This window comes from Mustela lutreola, chromosome X, assembly GCF_030435805.1.
Source record: "Mustela lutreola isolate mMusLut2 chromosome X, mMusLut2.pri, whole genome shotgun sequence".
Classification (NCBI taxonomy): domain Eukaryota; kingdom Metazoa; phylum Chordata; class Mammalia; order Carnivora; family Mustelidae; genus Mustela; species Mustela lutreola.
The window spans coordinates 25,621,634-25,638,368 of record NC_081308.1 but is presented as its reverse complement, the minus strand read 5'-3'; positions in this window follow the sequence as shown (position 1 = coordinate 25,638,368).

Here is a 16,735-nt window from a genome sequence, read left to right as displayed (position 1 = left end):
GGGAAATTTGTAATATAAAATGACGGTCAGATTTACCTAAAATACGGTTACATTGTTTGTTTCACTCCTACTATATGGATACAAACAACTGCGGTATATTTCAAATAAAAAAGCCAAAATGTATTGTACCAAGCTCTGTTTGAGTACTTTGCAGGGAATACGTTTCAATCCTTAAAATAGCTCTAGAAGCTAACTACGATCCCAGGTGAGTAAGGCAGGGCTCAGCGACTTCGTCTCCTGCACGGGACACCATCACTAGCGAAGGCACAGCCGGAATGGGAAGCTCGCCCTGGAGGAGGAGCACATCTCAGTGCCCATCACTGGAGTGTACAGCCTCCAGTTTGGCTGCGGAAGTAGCCTTAGTTAGGAACTGTATCTGCCTTACTTTGTGTAATCCATCAAACACACCTCTTTTTAAAATCCAGGTAACTAAGGCTACTTTTGGTTTTTGACTGTTGGGAAATCTGAGGGTTCCTCTGTTGCTGTTATATAGTTATAATGGATAGATTTTCCAAAACGGAAATTAGAACCCAAGGTTTGACAGAGAGAGTTTCATGTTTATGTGAAAAATCTTATGAAGATATAAAATGCCCAATGCGTTTAATGATGTGTTTAACATATCACCTTCATTGAAAAGAAAAACAAAGACGCATGAGATACGGTCCATGTAGAAAATATCAAACATATGGTTTGGGAATACATACATCTCTCCTCTACGGCCACATCTTCTTGGTGCTCTGAGGTCCAGCCTTTACCCTTCTCATTTTGTCCCAATCCTTGTTTAGCTAAGGACTTTGAAGCCATTTCATGCTTCAGTGCAGAAAGGTAATTTATGTTGGGATTTTGACATTTAAAAACACACGTAGAGGATTTAATAACATTGATGTAATTACAGTGCTTTAAGTGGTTATTTTTTTCTTGCCTCCACAAAGCAATTGTAATAGAGTCTGATGCTACTATTATCATTGCTCTTTTAATTATAAACAAGGGAATTGCCAAAGTGGAAAATGTATCCTAATTCAAATTAGGCATAAAATGTAGAATAGTAAAATACAGGGAACTTTGCTTCCCTCATTTCCTTTCTTTCCAATATAGAATAAAAATGATTACTTTTTTTTTTTTTTTTTTTTTTGACTTTTATAAACATATATTTTTTATATACATATATTTTTATCCCCAGGTCTGTGAATCACCAGGTTTACACACTTCACAGCACTCACCAAATCACATACCCTCCCCAATGTCCATAATCCCACCCCCTTCTCCCCAACCCCCTCCCCCCGGCAACCCTCAGTTTGTTTTGTGAGATTAAGAGTCACTTATGGTTTGTCTCCCTCCCAATCCCATCTTGTTTCATTTATTCTTCTACCCACTTAAGCCTCCATGTTGCATCACCACTTCCTCATATCAGGGAGATCATATGATAGTTGTCTTTCTCTGCTTGACTTATTTCGCTAAGCATGATACGCTCTAGTTCCATCCATGTTGTTGCAAATGGCAAGATTTCATTTCTTTTGATGGCTGCATAGTATTCCATTGTGTATATATACCACATCTTCTTGATCCATTCATCTGTTGATGGACATCTAGGTTCTTTCCATAGTTTGGCTATTGTGGACATTGCTGCTATAAACATTCGGGTGCATGTGTCCCTTTGGATCACTACATTTGTATCTTTAGGGTAAATACCCAATAGTGCAATTGCTGGGTCATAGGGCAGTTCTATTTTCAACATTTTGAGGAACCTCCATGCTGTTTTCCAGAGTGGCTGCACCAGCTTGCATTCCCACCAACAGTGTAGGAGGGTTCCCCTTTCTCCGCATCCTCGCCAGCATCTGTCATTTCCTGACTTGTTGATTTTAGCCATTCTGACTGATGTGAGGTGATATCTCATTGTGGTTTTGATTTGTATTTCCCTGATGCCAAGTGATATGGAGCACTTTTTCATGTGTCTGTTGGCCATCTGGATGTCTTCTTTGCAGAAATGTCTGTTCATGTCTTCTGCCCATTTCTTGATTGGATTATTTGTTCTTTGGGTGTTGAGTTTGCTAAGTTCTTTATAGATTCTGGACACTAGTCCTTTATCTGATATGTCGTTTGCAAATATCTTCTCCCATTCTGTCAGTTGTCTTTTGATTTTGTTAACTGTTTCCTTTGCTGTGCAAAAGCTTTTGATCTTGATGAAATCCCAGTAGTTCATTTTTTCCCTTGCTTCCCTTGCCTTTTGCGTTGTTCCTAGGAAGATGTTGCAGCGGCAGAGGTCGAAGAGGTTGCTGCCCGTGTTCTCCTCAAGGATTTTGATGGATTCCTTTCGTACATTGAGGTCCTTCATCCATTTTGAGTCTATTTTTGTGTGTGGTGTAAGGAAATGGTCCAATTTCATTTTTCTGCATGTGGCTGTCCAATTTTCCCAGCACCATTTATTGAAAAGGCTGTCTTTTTTCCATTGGACATTCTTTCCTGCTTTGTCGAAGATTAGTTGACCATAGAGTTGAGGGTCTATTTCTGGGCTCTCTATTCTGTTCCATTGATCTATGTGTCTGTTTTTGTGCCAGTACCATGCTGTCTTGATGATGACAGCTTTGTAATAGAGCTTGAAGTCCGGAATTGTGATGCCACCAACGTTGGCTTTCTTTTTCAATATCCCTTTGGCTATTCGAGGTCTTTTCTGGTTCCATATAAATTTTAGAATTATTTGTTCCATTTCTTTGAAAAAGATGGATGGTACTTTGATAGGAATTGCATTAAATGTGTAGATTGCTTTAGGTAGCATAGACATTTTCACAATATTTATTCTTCCAATCCAGGAGCATGGAACATTTTTCCATTTCTTTGTGTCTTCCTCAATTTCTTTCATGAGTACTTTATAGTTTTCTGAGTATAGATTCTGTGTCTCTTTGGTTAGGTTTATTCCTAGGTATCTTATGGTTTTGGATGCAATTGTAAATGGGATTGACTCCTTAATATCTCTTTCTTCTGTCTTGCTGTTGGTGTAGAGAAATGCAACTGATTTCTGTGCATTGATTTTATATCCTGACACTTTACTGAATTCCTGTATAAGTTCTAGCAGTTTTGGAGTGGAGTCTTTTGGGTTTTCCACATATAGTATCATATCATCTGCGAAGAGTGATAATTTGACTTCTTCTTTGCCGATTTGGATGCCTTTAATTTCCTTTTGTTGTCTGATTGCTGAGGCTAGGACCTCTAGTACGATGTTGAATAGCAGTGGTGATAATGGACATCCCTGCCGTGTTCCTGACCTTAGCGGAAAAGCTTTCAGTTTTTCTCCATTGAGAATGATATTTGCGGTGGGTTTTTCATAGATGGCTTTGATGATATTGAGGTATGTGCCCTCTATCCCTACACTTTGAAGAGTTTTGATCAGGAAGGGATGTTGTACTTTGTCAAATGCTTTTTCAGCATCTATTGAGAGTATCATATGGTTCTTGTTCTTACTTTTATTGATGTGTTGTATCACATTGACTGATTTGCGGATGTTGAACCAACCTTGCAGCCCTGGAATAAATCCCACTTGGTCGTGGTGAATAATCTTTTTAATGTACTGTTGAATCCGATTGGCTAGTATTTTGTTGAGTATTTTCGCATCTGTGTTCATCAAGGATATCGGTCTATAGCTCTCTTTTTTGGTGGGATCCTTGTCTGGTTTTGGGATCAAGGTGATGCTGGCCTCATAAAATGAGTTTGGAAGTTTTCCTTCCATTTCTATTTTTTGGAACAGTTTCAGGAGAATAGGAATTAGTTCTTCTTTAAATGTTTGGTAGAATTCCCCCGGGAAGCCATCTGGCCCTGGGCTTTTGTTTGTTTGGAGATTTTTAATGACTGTTTCAATCTCCTTACTGGTTATGGGTCTGTTCAGGCTTTCTATTTCTTCATGGTTCAGTTGTGGTAGTTTATATGTTTCTAGGAATGCATCCATTTCTTCCAGATTGTCAAATTTATTGCCGTAGAGTTGCTCATAGTATGTTCTTATAATAGTTTGTATTTCCTTGGTGTTAGTTGTGATCTCTCCTCTTTCATTCATGATTTTATTTATTTGGGTCCTTTCTCTTTTCTTTTTGATAAGTCGGGCCAGGGGTTTATCAATTTTATTAATTCTTTCAAAGAACCAGCTCCTAGTTTCGTTGATTTGTTCTATTGTTTTTTTGGTTTCTATTTCATTGATTTCTGCTCTGATCTTTATGATTTCTCTTCTCCTGCTGGGCTTAGGGTTTCTTTCTTGTTCCTTCTCCAGCTCCTTTAGGTGTAGGGTTAGGTTGTGTACCTGAGACCTTTCTTGTTTCTTGAGAAAGGCTTGTACCGCTATATATTTTCCTCTCAGGACTGCCTTTGTTGTGTCCCACAGATTTTGAACCGTTGTATTTTCATTATCATTTGTTTCCATGATTTTTTTCAATTCTTCTTTAATTTCCCGGTTGACCCATTCATTCTTTAGAAGGATACTGTTTAGTCTCCATGTATTTGGGTTCTTTCCAAACTTCCTTTTGTGGTTGAGTTCTAGCTTTAGAGCATTGTGGTCTGAAAATATGCAGGGAATGATCCCAATCTTTTGATACCGGTTGAGTCCTGATTTAGGACCGAGGATGTGATCTATTCTGGAGAATGTACCATGTGCACTAGAGAAGAATGTGTATTCTGTTGCTTTGGGATGAAATATTCTGAATATATCTGTGATGTCCATCTGGTCCAGTGTGTCATTTAAGGCCTTTATTTCCTTGCTGATCTTTTGCTTGGATGACCTGTCCATTTCAGTGAGGGGAATATTAAAGTCCCCTACTATTATTGTATTGTTGTTTATGTGTTTCTTTGATTTTGTTATTAATTGGTTTATATAGTTGGCTGCTCCCACGTTGGGGGCATAGATATTTAAAATTGTTAAATCTTCTTGTTGGACAGACCCTTTGAGTATGATATAGTGTCCTTCCTCATCTCTTATTACAGTCTTTGGCTTAAAATCTAATTGATCTGATATAAGGATTGCCACTCCTGCTTTCTTCTGATGTCCATTAGCATGGTAAATTCTTTTCCACCCCCTCACTTTAAATCTGGAGGTGTCTTCGGGCTTAAAATGTGTTTCTTGGAGGCAACATATAGATGGGTTTTGTTTTTTTATCCATTCTGATACCCTGTGTCTTTTGACAGGGGCATTTAGCCCATTCACATTCAGGGTAACTATTGAGAGATATGAATTTAGTGCCATTGTATTGCCTGTAAGGTGACTGTTACTGTATATGGTCTCTGTTCCTTTCTGATCTACCACTTGTAGGCTCTCTCTTTGCTTAGAGGACCCCTTTCAATATTTCCTGTAGAGCTGGTTTGGTATTTGCAAATTCTTTCAGTTGTTGTTTGTCCTGGAAGATTTTAATCTCTCCTTCTATTTTCAATGATAGCCTAGCTGGATATAGTATTCTTGGCTGCATGTTTTTCTCGTTTAGTGCTCTGAAAATATCATGCCAGCTCTTTCTGGCCTGCCAGGTCTCTGTGGATAAGTCAGCTGCCAATCTAATATTTTTACCATTGTATGTTACAGACTTCTTTTCCCGGGCTGCTTTCAGGATTTTCTCTTTGTCATTGAGACTTGTAAATTTTACTATTATGTGACGGGGTGTGGGCCTATTCTTATTTATTTTGAGGGGCATTCTCTGAACCTCCTGAATTTTGATGCTTGTTCCCTTTGCCATATTGGGGAAATTCTCCCCAATAATTCTCTCCAGTATACCTTCTGCTCCCCTCTCACTTTCTTCTTCTTCTGGAATCCCAATTATTCTAATGTTGTTTCGTCTTATGGTGTCACTTATTTCTCGAATTCTCCCCTCGTGGTCCAGTAGCTGTTTGTCCCTCTTTTGATCAGCTTCTTTATTCTCTGTCATTTGGTCTTCTATATCACTAATTCTTTCTTCTGCCTCATTTATCCTAGCAGTGAGAGCCTCCATTTTTGATTGCACCTCATTAATAGCTTTTTTGATTTCAACTTGGTTAGATTTTAGTTCTTTTATTTCTCCAGAAAGGGCTTTTATATCTCTCGAGAGGGTTTCTCTAATATCTTCCATGCCTTTTTCGAGCCCGGCTAGAACCTTGAGAATTGTCATTCTGAACTCTAGATCTGACATATTACCGATGTCTGTATTGATTAGGTCCCTAGCCTTCGGTACTGCCTCTTGTTCTTTTTTTTGTGGTGAATTTTTACGTCTTGTCATTTTGTCCAGATAAGAGTAAATGAAGGGGCAAGTAAAATACTAAAAGGGTGGCAACAACCCCAGGAAAATATGCTTTAGCCAAATTAGAAGAGATCCAAAATCGTGAGTGGGGAGAAAGGGGATAAAAAGAGGTTCAAAAAGGAAGAAAGAAAAAAGAAAAAAAAAAGAAAAAAAAAAAAAAAAAAAAAAAAAAAAAAGAAAAGAATTTTTTTTTAAAAAAGAAAACACCTAAGAAAAATGTAAAAAAATATATATATATATTAGATAAACTAGTAAAAAATCGTTAAAAAAGAAAAAGGTAACAGTTAAAAAAAAAAAAAATTTTACCCGAAGGCGAGAAAAAAAAAAAAATGAAAAAGAAAAAATTAAATTAACTGCAAGACTAAAAAAAATCACAGGAAAAAAGCCATGAGTTCCGTGCTTGGCTTTCTCCTCCTCTGGAATTCTGCTGCTCTCCTTGGTATTGAAACCGCACTCCTTGGTAGGTGAGCTTGGTCTCGGCTGGATTTCTTGTTGATCTTCTGGGGGAGGGGCCTGTTGTAGTGATTTTCAAGTGTCTTTGCCCCAGGCGGAATTACACCGCCCTTACCCGGGGCCGGGGTGAGTAATCCGCTCGGGTTTGCTTTCAGGAGCTTTTGTTCCCTGAGCGCTTTCCGTAGAGTTCCAGAGGACGGGAATACAAATGGCGGCCTCCTGGTCTCCGGCCCGGAGGAGCCGAGAGCCCAGGGCCCCACTCCTCAGTGCGCCCTCAGAGAACAGCGCCCAGTTACTCCCGTCTGCCTGACCTCCGGCCGCGCTCCGAGCTCACCGAGCCTGCGACCGGTTCAAGGTAACACGGAGCTGCGAGCTTACTGTCGGCTCTGTCTCTGTAGCCGGCTTTCCCGTTCCAATACCCGCAAGCTCTGCGACACTCAGACACCCCCGATCCTTCTGTGACCCTGCGGGACCTGAGGCCACGCTGACCCCGCGTGGGCTTCGCTCCGGTTTAGCCTCTGGAGCGATGTCCCTCCGCGGAACAGACTTTTAAAAGTCCTGATTTTGTGCGCGGTTGCTCCGCCGCTTGCCGGGAGCCGGCCCCTCCCCCCGGGGTCTATCTTCCCGTCGCTTTGGATTCACTTCTCCGCCGGTCCTACCTTTCAGAAAGTGGTTGTTTTTCTGTTTCCAGAATTGCTGTTCTTCTTCTCTTCGATCTGCCGATGGATTTTCAGGTGTTTGCAATCTTTAGATAAGCTATCTAGCTGATCTCCGGCTAGCTGAAGCAGTCTCAGCTTGCTACTTCTCCGCCATCTTGACTCCTCTCCCTAAAAATGATTACTTTTAATTAGCCCCAAACCCACTCATACATATATCTGGTTAAATACTGTGAGTTGTTTATTTGGTGATCTTATAGCAAACAACATTTAAACAGCTGATGAATGATAGATCCATTCTTATCAATTTGATGACTGGTTGCATCTGTGGGTTCCATGACTAACTTGAGAATGACGTTCCTCACTCACCATACCAAAAAAAAAAAAAAAGGAACTAAATCCTCTGGTTTATAGACAGGCAGTTTCACTATTTAGTTTTATAATTGCTAACACAGTATTATGGGGTCTGTATGCAGACCACAGATACTCAGGTATGAACTGGTTCACTTTTAAGAAGCAAGGCACATTCCCTTCACTGCAGTGCACACCACTCCCTGTGGTTGGACATATATATCCTATTTTCATGCATTTGGGTTATCTACTAGGCTTCTAGGATCATGTGAGTTTATTACTCTTGACTTAGATAATGAAAGAACCCATCTAAATGTTATATTGGCCATTATATTATAAGTAAAACCTTGGACACCTAAGCATATGTGTGAATGCCCCAATTATTCATTTCTTGACTTTCAGCCCCACCAATCCTCCATTTTTTTGCCTTGCTTTGTGATATCAGAGGCAAAACTTAGAAACATTCCTCTTTACCAGTGATGCACTGTTTGTTTCAACCACAGAAAAAGTTGAAGGACACTGTCAGGAAATAGCACAGAAGATACTTTCCTTCCGAGTACTGGTCCCTCTTTCTTATTAGTCAGCACAGGAGCCTAGCAGCCCTCTGGATCAGTGCCAGCCAGCCACAACTTCACTGTGCCACCAGCGGAGATCTGTGTCCTCCCTCGAGTTTCTTTGATCCTGCAGGGTGCCTGTTGCTGCCCTCTTTGAAGAGGTCTGGACCTTTGTCTTGCGGAGGACCCTCTGCTAGGTCATTGTGATATTGTCAACTCACCTCCACCTAAATAGTGTAGGTGTGTTAGAACTTGCTATCCCTAGACCTCTTAGAGTCTTCTTTTACCCCCATTTAGTATTCAACTATTCAACTGCCTTGTATTCATTATTAATTTTTTATGTAAATCTTCTCTGGGCAAATTATGGTGATGTTTCTGTTTCCTCACTAGACCCCAACTGATAGAGTGAGCAAATGGGGTCTACAGAATTTTATCCTAGATAAAATGCACCAAAAATTTCTTTTTAAAAAAAAAATATTTTATTCATTTGACAGAGAGAAATCACAAGTAGACGGAGAGGCAGGCAGAGAGAGAGAGAGGAGGAAGCAGGCTCCCTGCTGAGCAGAGAGCCCTATGCGGGACTCGATCCCAGGACCCTGAGATCATGACCTGAGCCGAAGGCAGTGGCTTTACCCACTGAGCCACCCAGGCGCCCCTGCACCAAAAATTTCTTACAGACAAGGTTAACAAAATGTTCCAGGAAATGCAATTTGAAGCATGATATGTTATATGCCAAGTTTTAATTCTGTGTATGTAAATTAAAGTCTACTTCTTTGAATGTTATTTAATATCAGTACACTTTAATGAATGCTAATGGAAATAGCTGTCTTATAAGCAGGAAGCTGAAAACTCAAAGGGGCACATGCACCCCAGTGCTTAGAGTGGCATTATCAACAATAGCCAAAGTATGGAGAGAGCCAAAAATCCATCGGCTGATGAATGAATGAAGGAGAGGTGTATAATGGAATATTACTCAGCCATCAAAAAGAATAAAATCTTGCCATTTGCAACGACAAGGATGGAGCCCTAGAGAGTATTATGCTCAGCAAAATGTCAGTCCGAGAAAGACAAATACCATATGATCTCACTCATATGTGGAATTTAAGAAAGAAAACAGATAACATATGGGAAGAGGGAAAAGAAAAAAAGGAGAGAGGGGGGAAAAACCCCAGAAGACTCTTAACAATAGAGAACAAACTGAGGCTTGATGGAGGGAGCGGGGTGGGGGATGGGCTGGATAGGGGGTGGGGATTCAAGAGAGCACTTGTGATGAGTGCTGGATGTTGTATATAAATGACGAGTCACTGAATTCTACTACAGAAACTGTTATTGCACTCTATGTTAACTAACTAAAACTTTTTTAAAAGTGCAGACACCGAAAACCAAGAACATGGGTTTTTAGCCTAAGATATCTTAAGTTATGATAAGTAAGAATCTGAAGAAAAATCAATCTCCGGGAATACGCATGTAGAGAATACTCCATAGGTAGGGCCTTGCCCTCAGTTATCACTTTATCCACATGCCAACAAAATGTCAGGAAATAACTTAGATGCACTGGGGGTATTTTGTTCTCAGAATACTTTTTTCTCTTTGTCTATAGATGAGGATTTGCAGATCAATAATCATTTTTATTTCAGCATGCAATTACATTCTCTGCTTGAGTTCCTCTGAGTTATGCACGGGACTTTGGGCTCTGATGCCAATGTGTTTTTGTTTTTCCACTCTGGTTTCAACGCATGCTGATGGCAAGTTAAATTATGAAAACCCTCAGTCTTTAATTCTATCAAGATGTGAATGTCAAAGAAAGGAAAAGATACAAAAGAAACAAAAGAAACTTGAGCTTGGTTCTACAGGAGAGTGCTCCTATACTTCTCTTTTGGGGAGGGTGTCTAGGCATAAGTTGAATATATGATACAAGGATGCGTGTAAGACAGCCCTACAGACTCATCTGCTGAGTTCATGCGAAGAGTTGACTAGAAAACTTCCATCAATAAGACCAAAGACATAAACACATTTGAACAACTAGTAAAACTACTTTCTGTATTAAGAAAGCCATGTATAGGGGCGCCTGGGTGGCTCAGTAGGTTAAAGCCTCTGCCTTCAGCTCAGGTCATGGTCTCAGGGTCCTGGGATCGAGCCCCACATCAGACTCTCTGCACAGCACGGAGCCTGCTTCCACCTCTCTCTCTGCCTACTTGTGATCTCCGTCTGTCAAATAAATAAATAAAAATCGTTTAAGAAAAAGAAATTAAAAAAAGAAAGAAAGAAAGAAAGCCACATATACCAGCTATTTCCTCCCCCAAAATGGTAGGGATTGTGTATGTTCAGGCAAGGATTTTCAGTCAGCAAGAAATTAAGGCAAGTCACTTCAGAGCTCAGTTCAATCCAAGTCATACGTTTACTACCGAATCTCTATAACGTGCAACCTAGTGCACCCTGAAGAAGCTTACTATTTGACGCGTGGGCAGAGAGTGGACACTGAAGTATTCCACTATTAATGCTTCACACCTAAACACTAACCCACAGCTATTGCATTTTGACTACGGTTAGGATAAAAATCAACCCTTTCCTTTATACTTCCATTTTTCTTCCCTCTGCGGTGCACCTCCAATTTTTATCAATGGTTTCACTCTTGCGCAAGGCAAAGTAAAGCAAGAAGTGGAGTAATTCTGAAATCATATAAACTAGAGTTTGACTCTTTGTTGGCAAATATTTAGATAATTGTCTCGCACCCATGTTTGTTGCACTGGGCAATGACTTTCATTAACAGTGAACTGGAGAATCTGTGACAGACACACACCTTGCGAGCCATTTAGATGGAATAACTGGTCCACACTGCATTGATGGCGTTTGTCAGCTCCTTCTTCTTAGAGGCCATTTAACAGTTACTTCGCATATGTGCCAGACACATATTAGTATACCCAAAGTTAGGTTATTTGCCCAAATCTGAGGAGGCAAAATCTTACGAGAGACCTTTCACTAGTCAGTATCTCTCTCCCTCAAAATACACATTTGCAGAAGTTAAGTGAAAGTGCTCTCTCTCTCTCCTGTAAGTACCCTGTACTGCCCCCACATTATTCCAGAGGTATTCATTTAACAGATTAAAATATAAATTAGAGTGCTTTAAGAACCTTTTTAGGGACTTTAGGAATGGCAAGGCATTAAGTTCTCTTATCTTGGAAATAAACGAGTCACCAATTCAGATCAGCAGAGAAAAGTCTGCTTTAACTTTGGAGTACCTGAGCCCAATTTTTAAAAAAAAAATAAGTCGAGTCTCACTCTACTGAGCTAGCCAAGCAACTTTCCACCAGCAGGTGAATAGTTAAAGAACATGTAGTATATACCTATAATGGAATCTTATTCAGCCTTAAAAAAAAAAAAAAGAAGGAAATCCTGCCATTTGGGACAACGTGGATAAAAGGAAAGTGAAAACCCTGAGAAATTTACATGTACAATTACTCCCTGCCTCTGGCTGTGCCTCCGCACCTCCTTCAGGAATGCTTCCTTCCTCAGAATGTGGATGGGCCCTTGTGCCATTCCCTCTCCTTCAGAATAGTGGCAGCTGCTGGGCACCTCAGTGGAAATCTCTTCGCAAGTCTTTTCAGAGCTCTGCAAGCAGGCCGCAGCTGAAAGCAGATGGGAGTTGGCAAGCTTTCCTTGCCGCCGAGACAGGGAGGGCTGCCTCACAGGCTGCAACACTGTGCTGGGGCACACAGAGGCTCCCTGATGTCCTTCATCAAGTTCAAGATGACATCTGGGCAAGGTGGGGGTGATTTTCCTCCTCTCCAGGGACCCCTGCAGTAACTCCTCTCCGCTTCCCATCGAACCTCTCATATCTACTTTATATCATTTTCTTTTCTCCAAGTATGAGGATTTACATCAAGTAAGGGTTAAACTACCTAATGGAGAACAGAAGGAAACTTTTTAGCCCTTTTGGACATCGGCGGGGAGGAGGAATTAAGTAAATGACAATTTAGTACAATTCCTTCTGTGGAAAATAAAATTCTATAGTTGCAGCAGAAATGTGCTGGGTTTGGCAGGCCAGCATCCATTTACTTTCCCTCAAAGCACTCGAGAATTACTTCTTCCTCAGTGAATGTAGCCTGAGGCCTGTGAACACAGGTTACCTGGGGTAGGCAAGTGACCCAATCCAAATCAGTATAAATCTTGGCCAGAGAAATAAAGATTAACAATGGCTTGAATTTCATTCTTCCCTGGGGTGGGAGATTAGGGGAAAGATGTTCTGATTGTCCCAGCTGCTGATTCCTGCTTGGCAGCTTGAAGGACAGACAGCCTTGGTCCTGGCCCATTTAAAAACCTAGCCCCTGACAGTGTTCCATAAAAACTCTGTTTAACTTCAGCAAAATGAGATTACTGCTGTTGCTTAAAACCAAAGAACCTTCATTATCTAATGGTATAACTCAGAAAAACAAGCCGTGGAAAGATTACTGGTATCTCAAGGGTATCAGGCCCTTATTACCTGGTCCATTGTTTGCCCAACAAAGTAACAAGAATAGGCACCAAGTATATCAACATTAAGTATGTAAGGGGATCCGCGTGATTTGGTGCACTTCACAGAAAATTATGTGTAGCCTTCGAAAATATTTTATGCACTTCAAAGAAAGCTGACAAACAGTGCTTTGGAATGGTTCTAAACCTCAGGCATCAACAAACTAAGAAAACATGAATTCCTTCTCTTCTTTTTTACATAAGATCGCTTGCAGTAATAAACACTGGTATGGTCAAGGATCTAGTCAACCATACACTGTCTGAATGGAAAGCCGAAACAATTTGTCCCCATGTAAAATTTATACCATTAGTTGGAGAATCTGTAGTGCTGTGAAAAGATAATTTCTTTTAAAACATTTATAGGCAATAAAAAATATAAGCCAACAATTTTGGACTGATTCCCTTATTAATATACTTTGTCATGCAGAAGTTTCAATGTCAGTGTGCTTTTCTATCAGGGGCTCAAGTGCTTTAGGACTGAAGTTTCTTTGATGTTTCAAACAAAGGTGAAAACAACAACACAATAAATGAACCATGTTGAGTATAGGGCGGCATCACAGCATAAGCCCATACAACGAAAATCAACTGTACTGAATGTTCCCCTTAAGGATTCCTGAGGGAAGGCTCCTCTTTGGAGATCATCATGGCGCTGCCTGTGACTACAGTAAGGACGACACTAGTATGTCTGGCTGTATTACAATAGATTGCTCTTTCATAGGCCAGCACCAGACTAAACAGTTTTCTCATACTTCATGCTTATGTTTGGCAAAAAAGGAAAAAAGGGCTTTTATAAAACAAAGAACCAGATCCTCTGAGGCGTAATGCTCCCACTGTCGGAGCTACTGGGACACAGACTGAGAAAGATACACCTGTCCCATCTCACGCTCACTCCCAGGGCTAGCAGAGCCAGAATTCTGTACGCACTGAAGTTTTGGCGAGCGGACTTCTCAAAAGTCACATACGTGGTTGACAGGACTCCATAGCATCCTTAAGGCAGATCTTAACTCAAACGAAGCTTGCTTTATTGTACTGTACTTTGGTTTATGACTCCATCTTGTGGTTTCTTTTATTAGTTGGTAATCGGCTGGTAATTTGACTGCCATCCAAAGTTAGTTGATTAAACAATAATAGCTACTAGTGTAGTAGCTATAATGTGCAAGGTTCTTAACAAACTTTATCAAATTTAACCCTGAAAAACGGGTATTATTATCTCTGTTGCAAAGGCTTTTAAGAAGAAATCTGGGCTTTTGTTTTCCCAGACAGTATCGCATTGATGGTGCCAACATTGGCTCTCCTCTTCCCTAAAATTTTTGCTGCTGATCATATTTTCTCAAAATTGGACACATTTAACAACATCAGTATGATACCCATTACGTACTGATGTACTGGGATAAGTGTCTCTTTAACATGCCTTTCCACATCTTTGTGGTTGGAGGACAGTCCTGCCTATGTAACAGGTATAAATCTCAACCTAAAATTCAGATGTTGAAGAAATATCCAGTTGTTCATTTCTTTAAATTGAATCAAAACTGACCCTCAGAGTCAATCCAGAGGGCCAGTGAGATATTCAGCACTCATCACTCTTTAGACTTTCCCTCTCCCAGCGTTGGCCCCCAGTCCTGGGTCTAATGGTGATCTCTGAGCTCCTTGTAGTCCTAATGCCCCTCCCTGTTACTCCCTTGCCGAGTTTGAAACACAGGAATCTTCAGCAAGGCTGGAAACTATATAGTTCAAGTCTGGCATGATCTGCGATCTTGCCAAATCCCTGGAAAATTGCTGCCAAATAGTGTCCTGATCTCACATGCTAGCAAGACAACTCTGAGAGTTTGGAAAAGTCAAAAATAGAGAGCTTCTGCACTCCAGCTACTCTCTAAATATCAGCAATTTCTCACTCCTTTTTATAGAGACAAGAAATGTCTTGGACCCCAGCAGGATTGATCATGTCTACAGATCAGTGACTGCTGGATGGTTTTCGTTCTTCTCTGTTCTGAATGAAAGTTTTAATGGTATTTATCCTGTTCCTGATTTACCATAGCTTATCCAACGTATATCTCAAACCATAAAAAAAAAAAAAAAAAACATCTGGGTCTTGTGGAAAAGTGGCAGATCACCCAGAGATGCTGGATGTTCAGTTGTATTCAATGACTAGATTGCACTCTGGGTTATCTTTGCTCGAGGAGGGGGTTTATTGTGTTTCCTGTGTGGAAGAACGAAGTGGAAATTTAGTGAGCAGGAGGATAAACACTGGAAGAGGCTGGCTCTCTGCTCTAAATTGAGGTCTTTTTCTTCCTGGACACACAGCTAGAATATACCACCGAGTATAATGTGATTATACTCACTTTACCGGTAGGTGTGGGCAGATGATGGAGCTCTCGCCAAGGAGATACAAGCGGAAGTGGTATGTGCCACCTCCAAGCTGAGGCTTCCATACCATACTGCTGATGTCTTCTATGCTGTTTGTCCTTCTTGATGCAGATGAGCACAGTCGTCTTGGAAACCACTTTTGGAAGACGGAGATTATAATCAGTCCGGGGTGCAGATACGTGCAACATGAGGATTCCAAGCAGTTCCAGGTTAATCTGTGTGTGTAGTAGGTAAGAATCTTATTCAACAAGTTTTGATGTGTAAGAAACATTCACGTGTTCTCTGATTTAGATAGAATTAAACCTGAATCCTCATCGAAGCTCCATCCCACTGGGCTGCTTTTATTAAGGCTTCTAGGTAGTCTCCTCAAGTGGCAATTCCGCTGCCTCCCAGTCATGTTTGTGACTTGCCTGGTGAGTCAGAGAAGCCACCTGCCTGAAACCCAGACTCCTTGAGCCTGGCACAAGTCATGCCTCTAAGGCTAGCATGTCCCTGGCGGCGGGGGGGGGGGGGGGGGGGGTGGTGCCTCTGAATTACATGTACGCCCTTGTTCTCCACAGGATCCTCGACTTCTGGTCTGTCCCATCTCTGCGCCGATCTCAATTTTTCTATATCACCTTCCCTCCCTTCTTCAAAAGCCACCTCAGTCTCCTCACATGAGTTGTGAGACAAGCAAAATGTCATCTTGTGGCCAGGGAGAGCCAATGGCTCTAGCCATCCTATCTCTATGTGTTCTGTAAAAATCCATAATGTGAATTACAACACCTGACCAAGTGTTTGAAATGAGGGAAGGGAAAAGTACACAAGAAACATTATTATTTCAAAAGAATCATCATGATACATCTCTATCAAACACTCGGGGTTCTTTCCTCAAGGTGTACCTGGGGCCAGGCTTCACAGGTACACTCTGGCTAATGCTCCCTAAATGATCATATAAAACACTGACCTTTAATTTACAAATGTTTCTGCTAACCCAGGACTGATGGGTTCTGACTATTGACATGAAATGAATATAGTTCTGTATATTAACTGAATCAAACAATTTATATGGATTCTTGGATGTTTGTTGATTTGTCCAAAAGTTGACAAGTTTTAAGAAATATAATAGTGACTGAACTTTGTGTAAGAATTCTGTGAAGCCTAAAGAAAAATGTCAAATGACCTATGAAAAGAGAAATCCAATAAACTATGAGCTCAAAATCAACTCTGAAAATAGAGATGAGCAAAGAGCATGAAAGAAAAAAGGCCACTAGGAATTAGAAAAAACAAGAGGCATGAGTCCAACAAATGCCCATCATCAACAGTCCATAATCCCTGTGGATGAGCATACCATGAGTACGTGACAACTGTGAGCGAAGAGATGCAGGATCCCAGGGACAGAAATTACACACCAAGAGGAAACACTCAGGGACACCTGGGTAGCTCAGTCGGTTAAGCTGCTGCCTTCGGCTCCAGTTATGATCCCAGGGTCCTGGAATCGAGTCCCTCATCAGGCTCCTTGCTCGGCGGGGAGCCTGCTTCTCTCTCTGCCTCTGTCTGCCTCTCTGCCTGCTTGTGTGCTCACTCCCTCTCTCTCTCTCTCTCTGACAAATAAATAAATAAATAAATCTTA